Raw genomic sequence first — 14,536 nt, 5'->3', positions numbered from 1 at the left:
AGTAGCTACAAAGAAATGTTTCTGTACTCTAAAAAAAAATGATAAAGTAAGTGGAATGACAAATGGCAACTGATAACAGGCCTCATTGCTGGAGACAATAAAGCAAGTGGAAGGGACTGGCAACTTCTAGAGGACATGCCAATCCAGAAAGGGAAGCCCCTCATCCCCTGTTGATTTTCCATGAGAACATGGTCCAGTCTTCCTGCTGATCTTCTAAGTGAACTGGAAGTCCACATTTTAATGTAAGAGATCCTAAGATGTTAATATTGGCTCAAAATTTAAAAACAGACAATAGTTAAACACATGCACACATACACGGTTATACACACACACAAACACACACACTTATGCACACACACATCTGGCTATTAATGGAAAAGAGAGGGCCAGAGAAGTTCTGAAACTTTCTCAAGGTGGAGGATTAAGTAGGTGCAGACTCTGACCTCTGGGACTCTGAAACTTCTTCCATTTCTGAGACCCTGTGAGGAAGTAGATGCAGCTATTAATTCCAGTCAAAGGCACAATTATATCCTACAGCTTGCAGACTACAAAGGGCAGTGTCCCAAATGTCCCAAGGCATTCTCTTTCAGCAAGAAGCTTCATCTTTTTTGAATGACTTCAGGGAGGGTGGTGGCAGCTTGCTCAAGGCCCATGATTTAGGATATGTTTACATTTTTCATGCAAATTATAGCAGGTAAATTCAGTCACAATTTTTAGAAAGAGAGAGGCTGGAAATTTAGGAGAAAAGAATTTGCCCTTGAGCATTTTTGGAAAAAGAAAGAGAGACGTGCTTTTCCCATAATCAACAAACATTTTATAATGTGGGTGAGGCCATTTCAAATAGAGAATGGTTGTGTTTCAGGAAGCCATAAAGATAAGGGGAAAGTTCCCTTGGTTCCCAAATGAGTGAGCAAAACCTTCCCATGAGAGGATGTCACTGGCCGAGGGGCATTTTCTGTGTTTCAAAGCCGACATCTGGAAATGGGGAGTAACTGAATTAAAGGCCGGGTTGCTATGTCCAGCCAAACCATATCATCCCAAAGTCTTTTCCCACCAAGGAAGTCTGAGCTCAAAGGATTCCAGCCTGTGTTTCATGGTATAAAGCAGGGAGAATGTAGCTGGAGATTCAGGGATGCATCAGCACTTTCAGGACGCCCCCTGGGAGAGTGTTAGAGAAGGAAGGTCTTCCAGCTTTGTGAGCTGGAGTCTCCGCCTTGGACCTGAGGGCAGGGCCCTAGGAAGGCTCAACTTAGACTGGATACAGGGGTGCAGTGGTGATGTAGGGCAGAGAACATGGGACCAAGAGACAACAGCAAGGGGTGAACACGGGCTTTTCCACATCCTCCCTGTGTAGCTTCTCAAGTCACTTTCCAGAGCACGCACTTCTTCCCCTGCAGGTTGGGACTATGCCGGCTCTTGCTAACACCTGGTGGTGGTGAAAGTGCCCTGAAAACAGAAAGGATTCACATCACATCTGGTACCTTCTTACCACTGCAGCCTGATTACCCCCCATGCTTCCCTTGTGTTCTGTGTTCCAGCCACGCAAACCATCTTTGGGGTTTTTCATAGGTAGCTTCCTCTGGCCACTGGGCCTTTGCACATGCTAATTCCAAGACCCGAAGTGCTTCTCCCATCTTTTTCTTGATTTTAGTCTATTTATTCTAGAACTCAGCTCAGTCGGCACCCCTTCCCCCATCAATTTAGGTTGGAATACTCTGTTGCAGGTATATATCCACAGAACCACTATCTTATCACCATTTGTAGCTATATGATTTGTTGAAATCTATGTCATTCTTGTCACTAGACTGTAAGCTACTTGAGAGCAGAGAATGATGGAGTTTTGCTCATCTGTGCATCCCCAGACCCAGCCCAGATATCTGATACATATCAGGACTGCAGAGTGGTTCCAGGAGTGTAGCAGTGGGAGTTCTGGATTTAGGTACCTGGGTTTGTTTTTTTTTTTGGCTCAGTTGCTCAGTCATGTCTGACATTCGGCTACCCGTGGACTGCAGTGCACCAGGCTTCCCTGTCCTTCACCATCTCCTGGAATTTGCTAGAACTCATGTCCATTGAGTCGGTGATGCCATCCAACCATCTCATCCTCTGTTGCCCCTTTCTCCTCCTGCCCTCAATCTCTCCCAGCATCAGGGTCTTTTCCAGTGAGTTGGCTTTTCACATCAGATGGCCTAAGTATTGGAGTTTCAGCTTCAGCTTCAGTCCTTCCAAAGAACATTCAAGGTTGATTTCCTTTAGGATTCACTGGTTTGATCTCCTTGCTGTCCAAGGGACTCTCAAGATTCTCCAGCACCACAATTTGAAAGCATCATTTCTTCAGTGCTCAGCATTCTTTATGGTCCAACTCTCACATCTGTATATGACTACTGGAAAAACCATAGCTTTGACTGTATGGGCCTTTGTTGGCAAAGTAATATCTCTGCTTTTTAATATACTGTATAGGTTTGTCATAGCTTTCCTTCCAAGGAGCAAACAGCTTTTAATTTCATGGCTGCAGTCTGTTATGCCCGATTCCCGAATCCCCGAGCGGGAAGAGAGAAGGCTTCTAAGACAATGCAACTCACAAAAAAGGGAAGTTTATTGCTGGCTCGAGTCAGGGCTTACTGCCGCAACCAACGCAGTGGTGCAGGGTCAGAAAGCGCTGAGCCCAAGCTGTTACACAAATTTATAGGGTGAGCATAAGCAGTTGGTAGCTGGCTTAAGCGGATTGGTTACATGTTTGCAAAGTAATCTTATTGGCTCAAACCTTTGCGGGCTTTTTTCAAACTTGGGCATTCGCGGGCTTTTCAGCTTTCCCCTGATAGGTTCCCTTTTTTTTTGCTAGGCGCATGTTGATTGGCTGGCTCCAGGTGGCCTGATAATCATGTTACCCTGGAAAACCAGACCTACTCCTAATCTAGGCTGCCTGTCATGGCGCAGCCTCACATTCCCCCCTGTCTTGTTGTTTCTGTGGAAGGCCCAATCATAGGTCTTCTATATCATCTGTGGGGGCAGTCGAATATTGAGATCTGAGTAACATTAGGTGGACGGACAGGCAGTGTGTTTTCTCTAACAACTCTCTCTTGAGAGACTTCATACTCAAGATGCTTTTTGGGAATTGGGGGCGGAGGTCTCTTTTTTCTGTAACTTTTTCCTGCTGTGCCTGGGCGTAGGCCTGCCTAGCAGAGCAGAAGTCTCTCTATACCTGACCTAAGTTGGGGTGTTTTATATCTGAAACCAGCTTTTACTTTTGTAATAACAGCAACTTAGTTTGAAACTGTTGGTGCCTCTCAGAGATAAAATAGACAGGGGCCAAACAGGAGACCTAACAGGATGGTCATCACTGGTCCCCAGAAACAGGAGGCAACATTTGGGGTGATTGGTTGGTGGTCAGGCAACAGAGCTGTGTTCTAGGAATCTTGTGTTTAGTCTGAAGTTACCATCTTCCACCTGGGTGGGGGCTCCAGTTCTGTAGAAGAACTCAAAAGACATGGTTATGCATATTTCTTTGAGTAGGAACCAGGACCCGTCTCAAGGCTGTACCACCATTTGATTGTTTCTCCTCTGTTTTTGTATTTCTTCCCTTCTCTGATTAGCAATTGTTTGAATCCACCCCTTGGAACTCAGGAATACTTCCAATTCAGTGTCTCTTCTCCAAGCTGAGGCAGTCCTATGCCCCATTTTGACAGAAAGTTATCACAGTCATAGTTGCCCTGTTTTCTAAATTAAAACTGAGCAGGACTCTGTGGGGTGGCGACTCTGGAGTACAGATCTGCTGTACTGTAAAATATAGGCTTTATTCAGCCTCTTTGACCTTCCCTGAGTTCCAAGTCTTAGATCTGAGCCTTGTATGATTAAAATCTCAATCTCTTGGTCTGCCATTTTGTTGTAACATACCCAGTTAGTAGTAGCTGGAGGAGGGATAACTGGAATTTTAATAGACAAAATAAATCTCTTTTTTTTTTAGAAGAATAGGCCTGAAACCCAGTCTGGAACTGGCACTTCAGGGAGACTTGTAGCCAGGTGGCCAGTTGCCTAGTTTTATAAAAAGTAAGGTAGAAGTTACTAGCTTCTAGCAGACATTGTTTTGAGAATGGTGGCATCTAAGCCTGACACGACTCAGAAAACTCAAGTGTTTAGCAATACAATGTCTAATCTGAAATTACACCCATAGTAACAACTGGTTATTTCTCAGGATGTCTGAACCATAGCTGAGTACTCTATTTTGACTTTTAATTGTAAAATTTTTCTTTAATAGCCAAAGCAGATGGCACCATTAATGATGTCAGTGTTTCTCTAGGTATGGGAAGATGCAAGAATTGGGACTCATAAAATCTCTTGAAAAGATTTAACTACCTGAAGGCCTGTTCTGCCAGTTTTTTTCCAGAGCAAAAGGAGCGCCTCATTCCTGATCTTTACCCTGAACTCCTTTCAGGGCCGTTGAAAGTCAGCAGTTGCAGTGGCCATGATATAATCTCTGTAGATGTAGATGGCAAGTGTCAATCTTCAGTTGGCAGAGCCCCTTTTTGCTCATAAACTTGACCATGATTTTGAGGGGGGCATTTCATGACCATTTTATCCCACGGTGCTGAGAATGTCCATTCTCAGGTTTGGCAAAGATTTTGTTGACAGGCCACTCAATGTGCTGTTACTGGACTAGGCCATAAAACAGTATCCAAAATTCTCTGGACCACCTGTCTTACTAGCCTCTTGGTCCAGGAAAACATTCCCTCTTGTTGCTTTTTCTCATATCTACAGTTACACTGCCATTATCATCGATCTCATAGGGAACTATATATTATTTTATCAGAGTCCTCAGTCACACATTTGGCACTGTAAGAAATAGCAATTTTGTAAAACAAGTGAAATACAAAGAACATAGCCAGTAGTACTAGTAAAGTCACAAGTAAGACTCAAGAGCTTTTATTAGATGTAGCCCAGTATCTCCCAGGTCATCAGACTTAGTCTACTCTGTACAAATCTTTATCTTTCAGGGAAATTATACATTGGCACCACCATCTATAAGGCACATAGCCCAGTTTTCTAGTGTTACTAGACTGATTATCTTTAGCATGATAGAATTGTTTTCAACACAGAGGAGACTTTAAACCTAAATTACCATAGCCTGATGTTATCTATATAAATCTATCTTATAATTGTGGGAGATTTTTTTCCTTTGTTAAAACTTTTTTTGGTTGCTCTGATTGAGCTTGAGGAATAGAAAAAGGCTCAAATTTATGGCCAGAGTCAGAGTAGGCATTATTAATTGGCCCAGTGAGGGGATCCCATCTGGTAGTATCACAGTGACCTGAATATGACTATAATTTTTTTTTTTTAAGTAAATTTCCTCAGGGCCAACCAGTTAGAGTCTTGTAGTAGAGAAATTTACCAAGGTAACCCAGAACTAGATACAGGTAATTGGCCACAAACCCAACAATTGGATTGATTTCTAAAACTGGCATAGAATCAGGCCTATGATAAAAAAGCATTTGATTTATATGCAAAGGTCTAAGAAGTCAAGAAAACATTATAAATGATCATACGAGGCAGATCCAGCATCTTGGGCAAGCTGTCTACCTCTGATGTTGCTGTCTTCTCATCCTGGTGTAGTGTAGTTTCTCCTGATAAAAAGTCTTTCCATCCTGGTTGGAGACAGTCTCTTAAATTATGTCTTTTTCCAGTCCTGGTTGCAGGTCATGAGGCATCTGATCTTCATCCAAAGATAGATTACTGAGATAAGCTTCAGAAACAAACTTTCACATTAATATCACATAACAGCAAAGAACTATCTGAGAAATAAGTCTTACTACATGCAGACCTCCATTAACAAACCGGGATTTAACATTTTTTTGAAATATCTTTTTTTCTCTAAAGTTACCCTCATTTTTATCAAATACAACCAAATTAAGGCTAATTTGCTTGCAAAATAGGTCTGTTTTCACTAATTTTGGTCTGATGATTTATATAACCATAATTGATCATAGACTTTTTATTTTGCTGAAACACTTATTGGATCTCAGACTGAACTTTTAATATAAAACAGGGCTGGGAAACTCACATCAAAGGCTTATCACAGATTTTGCCTAACAAATCTAGGTGAACTCTTTTCTTTTTAAGGTCTCAAAAATTCCTTGAGATTTTTGTACCTGTTAGTGAGATAACCTTTTTAGCTCATTTGATAAGCTTACTGGAGACTTAAGAGTTTCAAATTTCTGGAGGAGTCAGATAGAGAGAAAATATAATTGTTTTGTTTATAACGTGTAATTTTACCAAATTATTTTTATAATTAGTTTGAGAGGAAGGTTTTCCCTACTCCTGGAAAACACACGATTTAAACCTGTAATTTCTCAGATAGAAACCATAAAAATTATAAGCATATTCGCTGGTTCATTCAGTCCTTTGTTAACTTTTGTGAAGTCATCAGGTTTTTCATTAAAATACCAAGACATATCAAAATGTTAAGAACTCCATATAATTTCTAGGATACCTGTATTAGTAATTTTTCATACATTATAACATGAGTGGATTTATTACTCATTTGATAATCTTTTTTTAATGTAATTTAACCAACCAAATAGTTTAATATCTCTCTTTGGGATGTTTCAGGGGCCCTCTGAAACACCCCAAAGTTAGCTAGAGGTCAAAGGAACTTCAAAAGAATTCGATTTAGGAATTTTTATTGAAAAGATCAATTAAAAGCATTTAGAACATTTGGTCAGATTTAGTCAATGTTGATGGCTGTATCATTTAGCTTGTTGATATGTCACAATGGGCGTAAATACCAAGGCTCAAGGTCTAGTGAAAGTCAGCTCAGCCATCTTGGACCTAATTGGCTCTAAGCAGTTTTCTTACAACCATGTCATTCCCAATAAAATCCACTTATTTAACTAATTGTAATCTAATTTTAGAAAATCTTGATCATGCATAACTCTTTTTAGTATTTTTTTGTACCTTTTTTTTTTTTACTGAAAGCACACTTCTTGCTTTCCTTTAGCAACCAAGAGCTAACTTTTATGTTAGCATTTTATAGATTGGTGAGCATAAATACCAGTGATAATTTTTAAAACCCTTGCCTTTTTTAAAACATTTTAGGATGGCATCAAACATTATTCATTTATAGTTCCAAATCTCTTTAGCTTTTCTGTAAAAGGAAATCAGTGTTTAGTAGTAAATGTTTTAAAATTTTATTTTATTTGGAAATGACCTAATTATTTAATAGACTTTTAATACTTAGTTTAGCACAACCCTTAGAAATTCAAGTTACACCAATCTGGAGAGACTATTTTAAACAGATATTTTTTAAAGAACAATTATTTTTAATAGAGTTTATATACAAACTCATACCTCATCTACATTTTTTAGAAGTTTTTTTTACTCAAGGCAATTTCCTTGTTGACAAACCCGTAACAGGTATAATATTTAACTTATATTAAACCTAGGTACAATGAAAATATTTCACTCTAAGACATGTCTATATTAGATAGGTCAACAAACAAACATTAATATCAGGTATTTAATACTGAATATTTTCCAGTTCACCTAAACCTGGAATTTATTGTTTAATTTAGAATTATTTGATTTGTAAGCGCTTACCCCCTTTTTTTTAAGCCAATTAAATACAGCTCATTTACAAATTAGCCTAAAAAATATTTTCCAGAGACAAAGACATACCAAAACATATTTAGACAGACACAGTGCAAGATCTAGCTTCATTCTCTAAGTTTGGTCATGAATTAGATATTACAATATAAAATTTATATAAATAACATTTTAAAAGCCTTTTTTTCTTTTTCTCTCAGTCTCAGGAGTTAGAGATGGTCTAGATAAGTGTTCCTGAGAGCCCTGGTCTCAAGGCACAGGGAAAGAAAATCAAGTTCTAACAAAATGGCGGCAGGTCTAAATGGTGGCCAGACAAAGCAAAATGCCCATCACAAATCACAACACAGAACAGAGTTAAAACACACACATATAAACCTGGCAGTCCTCATCAGACACTCCCTTAAATACAAGAATGCAGTCTCTCAGAAAACCTTCTATAGAGACACAGAACTTCAGATGTCTTCAAAGATTTCAAAAGGAGGAAAGGAAGCCAGGTTGAAAGAAGGAGGAGGAGGAGGCAGGAAAGAGGGGCAAAAGGGGTGGACTTACAGACGTCTCCTGCCACCTACAGACACCCAGGCGTTACAAGACTTTTCCCTGGGCTTCCAGAAAAGGGAGACCAGAGACAATGCCGGCACACACATAAACACGGAGAGCCGAAGACAAACACACGGACAGACAAATGTCGGCCGACAACACAGCGCTGGGTTTTCGGGCCCCCTGAATTTTCTTGCCCCCCGGTACAAGGTTTACCTTACGGAATGGCGTCCACTGCTCACCAGACTTGGGATCAGGAGACGAACTCTCCTTCCCGCAGAGCCGGCTGCCTTCCAGCGCACTCGCTGGCCTCGGTCTTGCGCTGGCTGGAACGTCCAATCCGTTCCCCCTTTATAGAAAGCTTTCTCCTGCGCCAGACACCTTCCTGCTTCTCAGCAGGGCCTCGGATTTACACTGGACTTTTCCTGTCCTGCCTGAGCACCGGTGCTATTATCTATCCTTCCCCTCTGTCCTGGAAGTGTTCTCTTTCCTCGGTCAGGGGATCCCAGACGAACCCCCAAATGTTATGCCCGATGTCCGAATCCCCGAGCGGGAAGAGAGAAGGCTTCTAAGACAATGCAACTCACAAAAAAGGGAAGTTTATTGCTGGCTCGAGTCAGGGCTTACTGCCGCAACCAACGCAGTGGTGCAGGGTCAGAAAGCGCTGAGCCCAAGCTGTTACACAAATTTATAGGGTGAGCATAAGCAGTTGGTAGCTGGCTTAAGCGGATTGGTTACATGTTTGCAAAGTAATCTTATTGGCTCAAACCTTTGCGGGCTTTTTTCAAACTTGGGCGTTCGCGGGCTTTTCAGCTTTCCCCTGATAGGTTCCCTTTTTCTTGCTAGGCGCATGTTGATTGGCTGGCTCCAGGTGGCCTGATAATCATGTTACCCTGGAAAACCAGACCTACTCCTAATCTAGGCTGCCTGTCATGGCACAGCCTCACACAGTCATCATCCACAATTATTTTGGAGCCCAAGATTATAAAATCTGTCACTATTTCCATGACATGGATTGATGGGACTGGATGCCATGATGTTAGTTTTTTGAATGTTGAGTTGTAAGTTGGTTTTTTCACTCTCCTCTTTCACCCTCATCAAGAGGCTCTTTAGTTCCTCTTTGCTTTCTGCCATAAAAGTGGTATCATCTGCATATCTGAGGTTGTTAATATTTCTCCTGGCAGTCTTCATTCCAGCTTGTAATTCATCCAGCCCAGCTTGTTGCAGGACATACTCTGCATAGAAATTAAATAAGCAGGGTGACAATAGATAGCCTTGATGGACTCCTTTCCCAATTTTGAACCAGTCTGTTGTTTCATGTCTGGTTCTAACTGTTGCTTCTTGACCTGCATACAGGTCTCTCAGGAGACAGGTAAAGTGGTCTAGTATTCCCATCTGTTTAAGAATTTTCCATGGTTTGTTGTGATCCAAACAGTCAAAGGCTTTAGTGTAGTCAACAAAGCTGGGCCCTGGGTTAGGATCCTCAGAGTGAGGATGAGACAGTGTCACCTCCAAATAAGCTCTGTGTTCACACCTTTTCTTTCCCTCCCATTAAGTCACACTATACCCCATCATGTGATGTCACATTGACATCTGTATATATTGCATACATCAAACTATGTCATCTAATTAATAGTGGTAGGTGGGGGCGCAGGCTTCCCAGATGACACTAGTGGTAAAGAACCCGCTGGCCAATGCAGGAGATGCAAGAGTTGTGGGTTTGATCCTTGGGTTGGGAAGATCCCATGGGGGTGCACTTGTGTGAGGGGCAAGCAGATTTGGTCCAAAGCAGCTAGTTGGAGCAGGAAGTGGGTTTCAGAACAAGGAGTTCGAAATTAATTAGATGCTGCCTTGTCTGGAACACTGCTTCAGAGACTTGAATTATTAATAAAAATTCTAGGAAGCCCAGTATCTTTTCAGGACCTTTATCCAATTAAGGGAAGATAAGTTCCAAGCATGCTTCCAGGCACCATTATTGTTTTTCATTTTTCATTTTGAAAACTTTATATTGATATAATATTCATAGAGAAAGTACTCAGATTATAAGCACTCAGTTCAATATTTATTCATAGATGAAGCACCCCCTCTCATCACCAGGACCCAGGTTAAGAAATAGAACATCACCAGAACTCCAAAAGTTCCTCTCATGCACCTTTCTAGCCATTCCCCTCATTGCCCCCACCAAGGGAACACTCTTCTGACTTCTAACAACACAGATCTGCCGTGTTTTGTCTTCTGTGCAAATGGGGTATCCAGCAAGTACTTTCCTGAGTCAAAGTTCTTTCACTCAACGCTATATTTGTGAGGCTCCTCTCTACTGGTATGTGCGGTTATATGTTGTTCTCACTGCTAAGCGATAACCACCATGCGAGCATGCCACAGTGTTTTTATCCATTCAACTGTGGATAGACATTTAGGGAGTTTCCAGTTTGGGACTGTTACAAACAGAAGCATTGCTAAGTTGGGTTCACTGGAAAGGTGTATACAAAGTAAATCCAACTTTTTTGGTAAAACTCTTCTCTTTTAGGAGTTTTCTTTCCATTCCCCCCAACTTCCCACCCTATCTCCTCCTCGGAAAGCAAGAATCTGACTGGATTAAGAAAGCATCTCTCCTTTTCCTGGAATTCACAGTTCATTCTTCCTCCTCCTTCTCAGATCTGCAACTTTACCTGTAAGTTAAATCCTCAATAACCTTCTGTGCTTATTCTCCCCTCTCCCCCATTTTTCCTAGTGTTAAAAATGTGAAGTGAAGTGATGTGAAAGTCGCTCAGCTGTGTCTGACTCTTTGTGACCCCATGGACTATAGACCACCAGGCTCCTCTGTCCATGGAGTTCTCCAGGCAGGACTACTGAAGTGGGTTACCATTTCCTCTTCCAGGGGATTTTCTCCACCCAGGGATGGAACCCTAGTCTCCTGCATTTCAGGAGGATTCTTTACCATCTGAGCCACCAGGGAAGCCCTTAAAAATGTAAACACCCCCTTTAAAGACATTACATCCTATTGTAAACACATTGCCAAACAATGTGGAAGCGTAGGTAAGAAAGTGACAACCTCCTGCCATCTGGAGATAAGTGCAAAAGATGTTAGTGGTTTTCTCTCCAATATTTTCTTTTACATCTATTTTAGGTAGTTGAGATTGTCTCCTTTCACTTAAGATTATACTACAAGTATTTCCCTGTGTCATTTGTCACTGTTCTTCACCACTGTTTCTCCAGGCTACGTGATAATCCATCCCGTGTGTTTGCCAAAAGCTCTTTGACTCATCTCCGAAACTGGGATGTTGTGGGTGCTTGTGCTTTCATTTGATGATCAGAAACAATGCTGCAGTGATTATCTTGGAGGCAGATCTCTGCCCTCATTGTAGACGATTTCCTTAAGCTAGTTCCTAGAGATGGAATTTACTGGACCAAGAGTATGAACACTTTAAAAAGTCAGGTACCTCACATACTGTCAATCTGCTATCTTTGTAGTATTGAAAGGTGCTATTTTTTTAACTTATTTTTTGGCTGCTCTGGGTCTTTGTTGCTGTGCATGGGCTTTCTCTAGTTGTGGTACACTGGCTTCTCATTGTGGTGGTTTCTCTTGCGGAGCATGGGCTCTAGGGCACACGAGCTTCAGCAGCTGTGGCACATGGGCTTTGTTGCCCACGACACGTGGAATCTTCCAGGACCAGGGGTCGAACTTCTGTCGCCTGCATTGGCAGATGGATTCTTAACCACTGGACACCAGGGGAGTCTGGAGAAAGACTTTAAAGTCAGTTTAAGTGAGATATGTAGAGACCAAAAGCCAAAAACCCCCAAATATTAATGCATTGAAAAACGCTTTTGATATATTCAAAAGCCAGAATGGCAGACTACAAAATCCCCTGTATAAGAAAATTTCATTTAAAAATTATATTGCCTAGCATGGCCCCTGCGCAAGGATGACACACAAATTTGTGAAACGTTCCATATTTTTAAAATAAATAAATAATAAAAAATAAAAATTATATTGCCTATATATTAAAAATGTAAGAAAGCAGCATTATAAACTGTTGATGGTGGTTGTTTCTGGGTAGTAGGACTATGGGTGACTTTTATTTTCTTATTCTGATTTGTCCATACTTTCCTTCCTACTGTGAACACATGTTACTTTTATAATGTTAAAGAAGTAGGGACTTCCCTGGTGGTCTAGCTGCTAAGATTCCCAGCTCTTACTGCAGGGATGTGTGTGGGGGTTGGGGGTGGGGGTGGGTTCAATCTCTGGTAGGGAACTAGATTCCACATGCCACAACTAAAACCTGATGTAGCCAAATAAATAGATAAATATTTAATAAAAAAATAATCAGAAGTATTAAAAAAAATTCTACCCATCCTGCCCAGGTCAAGTCAATCCTGCCTCTTCCTGAGGTCTTTGTGGCCTCCATCCTGGAGGAAGGTGAGGGCTCTGTCCCTTGACCCTCACCCCTTTTATCAGTATTTAAGAAGATGTTACAGAGCAGCGTCTAGGAGTGGGGTTCCATCTCCTTGGTGTGAGGCTGCCCTGGGAGAGGGGCGAGCTCAACACACCACTGGGCAGGGGGGTTGAGGCTTAGGGATTTGAAGTGTCACTTTTGCCAAGGGTCCTCCCTTCATGCCTGGAAGCGGGGTGTCATCTGAGAAGCTAGGCTGTTTTCAAAATTCCATTCCTGTTTTCATGGAACTGGTGGTCTGATTAGGGAGATAAGGCAACAGAACACCATATGTTTATTGTTGTTCAGTCGCTCAGTTGTGTCTGACTCTTTGCAACCCCATGGATTGCAGCATGCCAGGCTTTCCTGTCCTTCATCTCCTGAGTTTGCTCTAACTCATGTCCACTGAGTCAGTGATGCCATCCAACCATCTTGTACTCTGTCGTCCCCTGTGCCTCCTGCCTTCAATCTTTTCCAGCATCAGGGTCTTTTGTTTTTTTTTTTTTTCATCAGGGTCTTTTCTTAATGAGTCAGCTCTTCACATCAGGTGGCCAAAGTATTGGAGCTTCAGCTTCAGCAGCAGTCCTTCCAATGAATATTTAAGATTGATTTCCTTTAGGATTGACTGATTAGATCTCCTTGCAGTCCAAGGGACTCTCAAGAGTCTTCTCCAACACCACAGTTCAAAAGCATCAGTTCTTCAGCATTCAGCCTTCTGTATGGCCCAGTTCTCACACGCACGCGTGATTACTGGAAAAACCATAGCTTTGACTATACGGACCTCCATTGGCAAAGAAATGTCTCTGCTATGTTTATAGGAAAACACAAAAATTGCCAACTGATACCTTGTGGATCTTTGTCAAGTGAGTGGTGAGAGGGCAGAGGAAGGAGAGGTTGCCGTGGGTGGGGGCAGAAGAGATGTGTTTTCGGCTGGTGGAGCCTCCATCATGTCAGCGCAATTAGGCCTCAGACTGTATGTCAATGTGATCTAAACACTCAGGTAGCTCACGGCTACTGTGGGTGACAGTCTTTACAGCTTTACAGTCTCTTACAGCTTTCATGTCAAATAGCATTCTTCTATTCATTTTATCTGATTTGATTTTGTAGGCCACCTTGAGGCATGCAGGGTATCTTATTCCCTAACCAGGAATCGAACCTATGCCCTCCTGCACTGGAAGTGTTAACTGCACCATTGCACTTAATATGTAAAATATTTATTGAAACCACGGGATTTAAGCTGTCAATGTGAAACTTGATGACTCGGCCTCTGGCTTGGAAGTTTCCTGAAGAAAATGGCCCTTGTGGTGACAATAGGAGTCAAGATTGATCACCTTGCAGCCCTGAGCCCTCTGCTCATTACACCTTTGCTGCGGCCTGTGGTTGACACAGCTCCCTTCCTATTGATGATGGCTTAGCAGGTAAAGAATTTGCCCGCAATGCAAGAGACACAGGAGACGTGGGTTCGATCCCTGGGTTGAGAATATCCCCTGAGAAGGAAATGGAAACCCACTCCAGTATTCTTGCCTGGGAAATCACAGGGACAGAGGAGCCTGTTGGGCTATAGTCCTTGGTGTTGAAAAGAGTCGGACACAACTGATCACGTGCCACCGGAGGAGACTTCTTATCAGATGGGGAGTCCCAGCTATATTCATCTACGTTCCCCTGTTTTTAGGGGAAATATTAGTGTCTCAGTGGTAAAGACTCCACCTGCCAGTTCAGGAGACTTGGATTTGATCCCTGGGTCAGGAAGATCCCCTAGAGGAGAAAATGGCAACTCACTCTAGTATTCTTGCCTGGGAAATCCCATGAACAGAGAAGCCTGGCTACCATTCATGGGGTTGCAGAGTTGGACACAACTTAGCAACTAAACAACAACAGAAAATGTTTACTATTCTAGTCAGGAGTGTTACACCCTGAAAAAATAGAAATTGCAGAGTCATTTAGAAATAGTCCTGGAGAGTCATACCAGTTACGGC

The 14,536-nt window shown here is 41.9% G+C and overlaps 1 pseudogene; it reads left to right on the top strand.

Annotated features, from left to right (window-relative positions):
- Positions 1-11,995: 11,995 nt before the first annotated feature.
- On the top strand, positions 11,996-12,088 carry LOC122680900 (annotated as a pseudogene).
- Positions 12,089-14,536: the final 2,448 nt, after the last annotated feature.

Source organism: Cervus elaphus, chromosome 22 (genome assembly GCF_910594005.1).
Source record: "Cervus elaphus chromosome 22, mCerEla1.1, whole genome shotgun sequence".
NCBI classification, from domain to species: Eukaryota; Metazoa; Chordata; class Mammalia; order Artiodactyla; family Cervidae; genus Cervus; species Cervus elaphus.
The sequence above is the reverse complement of the archived record's forward strand: the minus strand, read 5'-3'. Positions and strand labels throughout refer to the sequence as shown.